Source organism: Triticum urartu, chromosome 4, assembly GCF_003073215.2.
Source record: "Triticum urartu cultivar G1812 chromosome 4, Tu2.1, whole genome shotgun sequence".
Taxonomy (NCBI): domain Eukaryota; kingdom Viridiplantae; phylum Streptophyta; class Magnoliopsida; order Poales; family Poaceae; genus Triticum; species Triticum urartu.
Genome location: NC_053025.1, coordinates 464547665 through 464554545, shown reverse-complemented (window position 1 = coordinate 464554545; position 6881 = coordinate 464547665).

Genomic DNA, 6881 nt, shown 5'->3' with positions numbered 1-6881 from the left:
TGAAATCATCATGCCTAGCTAGGGGCGTTAAACGATAGCGGCTTGTTGGGAGGCAACCCAATTTTATTCTTGTTCTTTGCCTTTTGCTCCTGTTAAGTAATAAATAATTCATCTAGACTCTGTTTATATGTGGTTTTATGCTTTTAATTAGTGTTTGTGCCAAGTAGAACCTTTGGGAAGACTTGGGGAAAGTCTTGTTGATCATGCTGTAAAAAACAGAAACATTAGCGCTCACGAGAATTGCTGCCATGTTTTGTTAGAGAGTGCTATTTAGTTAATTCTTTTTGAAGATGATTAATAGATAAATTCCTCAGGTCCAGAAATTTATTTTAGAATTTTTGAGGTTCCATAAGTATACGTTTGATCCAGATTACTACAGACTGTTCTGTTTTTGACAGATTCTATTTTCATGTGTTGTTTACTTATTTTGATGAATCTATGGCTAGTAAAATAGAGTTTATAAACCATAGAGAAGTTGGAATACAGTAGGTTTAACACCAATATAAATAAATAATGAGTTCATTACAGTACCTTGAAGTGGTGATTTTCTTTCTTATACTAACGGAGCTTACGAGTTTTCTGTTAAGTTTTGTGTTGTGAAGTTTTCAAGTTTTGGGTAAAGATTCGATGGACTATGGAATAAGGAGTGGCAAGAGCCTAAGCTTGGGGATGCCCAAGGCACCCCAAGGTAATATTCAAGGACAACCAAGAAGCCTAAGCTTGGGGATGCCCCGGAAGGCATCCCCTCTTTCGTCTTCGTCTATCGGTAACTTTACTTGGAGCTATATTTTTATTCACCACATGATATGTGTTTTGCTTGGAGCGTCATTTTATTTTATTTAGTTTTGCTTGCTGCTTGAATAAAATACCAAGATCTGAAATTATTAAATGTTAGAGAGTCTTCACATAGGTTGCATAATTATTCGACTACTCATTGATCTTCACTTATATCTTTTCGGAGTAGTTTGTCATTTGCTCTAGTGCTTCACTTATATTATTTTGAGAGTCTTTAGAACAGCATGGCAGTTTGCTTTGGTTATGAAACTAGTCCTAATATGATGGGCATCCAAGAGGGATATAATAAAAACTTTCATATAAAGTGCATTGAATACTATGAGAAGTTTGATACTTATGATTGTTTTGAGATATGAAGATGGTGATATTAGAGTCATGCTAGTTGAGTAGTTGTGAATTTGAGAAATACTTGTGTTGAAGTTTGTGATTCCCGTAGCATGCACGTATGGTGAACCGTTATGTGATGAAGTCGGAGCATGATTTATTTATTGATTGTCTTCCTTATGAGTGGCGGTCGGGGACGAGCGATGGTCTTTTCCTACCAATCTATCCCCCTAAGAGCATGCATGTAGTACTTTGTTTCGATAACTAATAAATTTTTGCAATAAGTATGTGAGTTCTTTATGACTAATGTTGATTCCATGGATTATATGCACTCTCACTCTTCCACCATTGCTAGCCTCTCTAATACCGCGCACCTTTCGCCGGTATCATAAACCCACCATATACCTTCCTCAAAACAGCCACCATACATACCTATCATGGCATTTCCATAGCCATTCCGAGATATATTGCCATGCAATTTTCCACCGCTCTGTTTATGACATGCTTCATCATTGTCATACTGCTTTGCATGATCATGTAGTTGACATCGTATTTGTGGCAAAGCCACCATTCATAATTCTTTCATACATGTCACTCATGCATCATTGCACATCCCGGTACACCGCCGGAGGCATTCATATAGAGTCATATCTTGTTCTAAGTATCGAGTTGTAATTCTTGAGTTGTAAGTAAATAAAAGTGTGATGATCATCATTAATAGAGCATTGTCCCAGTGAGGAAAGGATGATGGAGACTATGATTCCCCCATAAGTCGGGATGAGACTCCAGACGAAAATAAAAAAATAAAAGAGGCCAAAGAAGCCCCCAAAAAAGAGAAAAGAGGCCAAAAAAAGAGAAGGCCCAAATAAAAAATGAGAGAAAAAGAGAGAAGGGGCAATGCTACTATCCTTTTACCACACTTGTGCTTCAAAGTAGCACCATGATCTTCATGATAGAGAGTCTCCTATGTTGTCACTTTCATATACTAGTGGGAATTTTCATTATAGAACTTGGCTTGTATATTCCAATGATGGGCTTCCTCAAAATGCCCTAGGTCTTCGTGAGCAAGCGAGTTGGATGCACACCCACTTAGTTTCTTTTGTTGAGCTTTCATACACTTATAGCTCTAGTGCATCCGTTGCATGGCAATCCCTACTCACTCACATTGATATCTATTGATGGGCATCTCCATAGCCCGTTGATACACCTAGTTGATGTGAGACTATCTTCTCCTTTTTGTCTTCTCCACAACCACCATTCTATTCCACCTATAGTGCTATGTCCATGGCTCACGCTCATGTATTGCGTGAAGATTGAAAAAGTTTGAGAACATCAAAAGTATGAAACAATTGCTTGGCTTGTCATCGGGGTTGTGCATGATTTAAATATTTTGTGTGGTGAAGATAGAGCATAGCCAGACTATATGATTTTGTAGGGATAGCTTTCTTTGGCCATGTTATTTTGAGAAGACATGATTACTTGGTTAGTATGCTTGAAGTATTATTTTTTATGTCAATATTAAACTTTTGTCTTGAACTTATGGATCTGAATATTCTTGCAACAATAAATAGAATTACATGGATAAATATGTTAGGTAGCATTCCACATCAAAAAATTTGTTTTTATCATTTACCTAATCGAGGACGAGCAGGAATTAAGCTTGGGGATGCTGATACGTCTCCAATGTATCTATAATTTTTGATTGTTCCATGCTATTATATTATCAACTTTGGATGTTTATGGGCTTTATTATACACTTTTATATTATTTCTGGGACTAACCTATTAACCTAGAGCCCAGTGCCAGTTTCTGTTTTTTCCTTGTTTTAGATTATCGCAGAAAAGGAAAATCAAACGGAGTCCAATTGACCTCAAACTTCACGGAACTTATATTTGGAAGGAAAGCAACCCGGGAGACTTGGAGTCCACGTAAGGGAAGCAACAAGGAGGCCACGAGGCAGGGGGGTGCGCCCACCCCCCTGGGCGCGCCCTCCACCCTCGTCGGCCCCTCGTGGCTCCCCTGACGTACTTCTTCCACCTATATATCTCCATATACCCTAAAATCATCTGAGAGCACAATAGATCGGGAGTTCCTCCGCCAGAAGCCTCCATAGCCACTGAAAGCCAATCTTGACCCGTTCCGGCACCCTGCCGAAGGGGGGATCCCTCTCCGGTGGCCATCTTCATCATCCCGGTGCTCTCCATGACGACGAGGGAGTAGTTCTCCCTCGGGGCTGAGGGTATGTACCAGTAGCTATGTGTTTGATCTCTCTCTCTCTCGTGTTCTTGAGGTGGTACGATCTTGATGCATCGCGAGCTTTGCTATTATAGTTGGATCTTATGATGTTTTCTCCCCTCTCCACTCTCTTGTAATGGATTGAGTTTCCCCTTTGAAGTTATCTTATCGGATTGAGTCTTTAAAGATTTGAGAACACTTGATGTATGTCTTGCCATGCGTATCTGTGGTGACAATGGGATACCACGTGATTCACTTGATGTATGTTTTGGTGATCAACTTGCAAGTTCCACCCATGAACCTATGCGTCAGGGGTTGGCACACGTTTTCTTCGTGATTCTCCGGTAGAAACTTTGGGGCACTCTTTGAGGTTCTATGTGTTGGTTGAATAGATGAATCTGAGATTGTGTGATGCATATCGTATAATCATACCCACGGATACTTGAGGTGACATTGGAGTATGTAGGTGACATTAGGGTTTTGATTGATTTGTGTCTTAAGGTGTTATTCTAGTACGAACTCTAGGGCTGTTTGTGACACTTATAGGAATAGCCCAACGGATTGATTGGAAAGAATAACTTTGAGGTGGTTTCGTACCCTACCATAATCTCTTCGTTTGTTCTCCGCTATTAGTGACTTTGGAGTGACTCTTTGTTGCATGTTGAGGGATAGTTATTTGATCCAATTATGTTATTATTGTTGGGAGGACTTGCACTAGTGAAAGTATGAACCCTAGGCCTTGTTTAAACGCATTACAATACCGTTTTAGCTCACTTTTATCATTAGTTACCTTGCTGTTTATATAATTTCAGATTACAAAAACTATTATCTACTATCCATATACCACTTGTATCACCATCTCTTCGCCGAACTAGTCCACCTATACAATTTACCATTGTATTGGGTGTGTTGGGGACACAAGAGACTCTTTGTTATTTGGTTGCAGGGTTACTTGAGAGAGACCATCTTCATCCTACGCCTCCTACAGATTGATAAACCTTAGGTCATCCACATGAGGGAATTGTCTACTGTCCTACAAACCTCTGCACTTGGAGGCCCAACGACGTCCACAAGAAGAAGGTTGTGTAGTAGACATCAACTGGTCACTGGAAGTGGAACTGCCCCAAGTATTTGGCGGATAAGAAGGATGGCAAGGTGAACAAAGGTATATGTGAGATACGTGTTATTGATGTGTGCCTGGGTATTTGATACTAGTTCTGTTGGTAATATTTGCAACTCAAAATAGGGACTACGGATTAAGCGAAGATTAGCAAAGGACGAGGTGACGATGTGCGTGGGAAATGGTTCCAAAGTCGATGTGATCGCGGTCGGCACGCTACCTCTACATCTACCTTTGGGATTAGTTTTAGACCTAAAATAATTGTTATTTGGTGCCAGCGTTGAGCATGAACATTATATCTGGATCTTGTTTAATGCGAGACGGTTATTCATTTAAATCAGAGAATAATGGCTGTTCTATTTATATGAGTAATATCTTTTATGGTCATGCACCCTTAAAGAGTGGTCTATTCTTTTTGAATCTCGATAGTGAAGATACACATATTCATAGTATTGAAGCTAAAACATGCAGAGTTTATAATGATAGTGCAACTTATTTGTGGCACTGCCGTTTGGGTCATATTGGTGTAAAGCGCATGAAGAAACTCCATTCTGATGGACTTTTGGAATCACTTGATTATGAATCACTTGGTACTTGCGAACCATGCCTCATGGGAAAGATGACTAAAACACCGTTCTCTGGAAGAATGAAGCGAGCAACAGATTTGTTGGAAATCATATATACTGATGTATGTGGTCCGATGAGTGTTGAGGCTCATGCTGGATATTGTTATTTTCTCACCTTCACAGATGGTTTGAGCAGATATGGGTATATCTACTTGATGAAACATAAATCCGAAACATTTGAAAAGTTCAAACAATTTCAGAGTGAAGTGGAAAATCATCGTAACAAGAAAATAAAGTTTCTATGATCTGATCGTGGAGGAGAATATTTGAGTTACGAGTTTAGTCTTTATTTGAAACAATGCAGAATAGTTTCGCAACTCACGCCACCCGGAACACCACAGTGTAATGGTGTGTCCGAACATCGTAATCGTACTTTACTAGATATGGTGCGATCTATGATGTCTCTTACTGATTTACCGCTGTCATTTTGGGGTTATGCTTTACAGACGGCTGCATTCACGTTAAATAGGGCACCATCTAAATCCAATGAAATGACTCCTTATGAACTGTGGTTTGGCAAGAAACCAAAGTTGTCGTTTCTTAAAGTTTGGGGCTGCGACGCTTATGTGAAAAAACTTCAACCCGATAAGCTCGAACCCAAATCGGAGAAATGTGTCTTCATAGGATACCCAAAAGAAACAGTTGGGTACACCTTCTATCATAGATCCGAAGGCAAGACTTTTCTTGCTAAGAATGGATCCTTTCTAGAGAAGGAGTTTCTCTCGAAAGAAGTGAGTGGGAGGAAAGTAGAACTTGATGAGGTAACTGTACCTGCTCCCTTATTGGAAAGTAGTTCATCACAGAAATCGGTTCCTGTGACACCTACACCAATTAGTGAGGAAGCTAATGATGATGATCATGAAACTTCAGATCAAATTACTACCGAACCTCGTAGGTCAAGCAGAGTAAGATCGACACCAGAGTGGTACAGTAATCCTGTTCTGCAGGTCATGTTACTAGACCATGACGAACCTATGAACTATGAGGAAGCGATGATGAGCCTAGATTCTGCTAAATGGCTAGAAGCCATGAAATCTGAGATGGGATCCATGTATGAGCACAAACTATGGACTTTGGTTGACTTGCCCGATGATCAGCAAGCCATTGAGAATAAATGGATCTTCAAGAAGAAGACAGACGCTGATGGTAATGTTATTGTCTACAAAGCTTGACTTGTTGCGAAAGGCTTTCGGCAAGTTCAAGGAGTTGACTACGCTAAGACCTTCTCACTCGTAGCGATGCTTAAGTCCGTCCGAATCATGTTAGCTATTACCGCATTTTATGATTATGAAATTTGGCAAATGGATGTAAAGACTGCATTCCTGAATGGATTTCTAGAAGAAGAGTTGTATATGATGCAACCTGAAGGTCTTATTGATCCAAAGGGTGCTAACAAAGTATGCAAGCTCCAGCGATCCATTTATGGACTGGTGCAAGTCTCTCGAAGTTGGAATAAATGTTTTGATAGTGTGATCAAAGAATTTGGTTTTATACAGACTTTTGGAGAAGCCTGTATTTACAAGAAAGTGAGTGGGAGCTATGTAGCATTTCTAATATTATATGTGGATGACATATTGTTGATTGGAAATGATATAGAATTTCTGGATAACATAAAAGGATATTTAAATAAGAGTTTTTCAATGAAAGACCTCGGTGAAGCTGCTTACATATTGGGCATCAAGATCTATAGAGATAGATCAAGACGCTTAATTGGAGTTTCACAAAGCACATACCTTGACAAAGTTTTGAAGAAGTTCAAAATGGATCAGGAAAATAAAGGG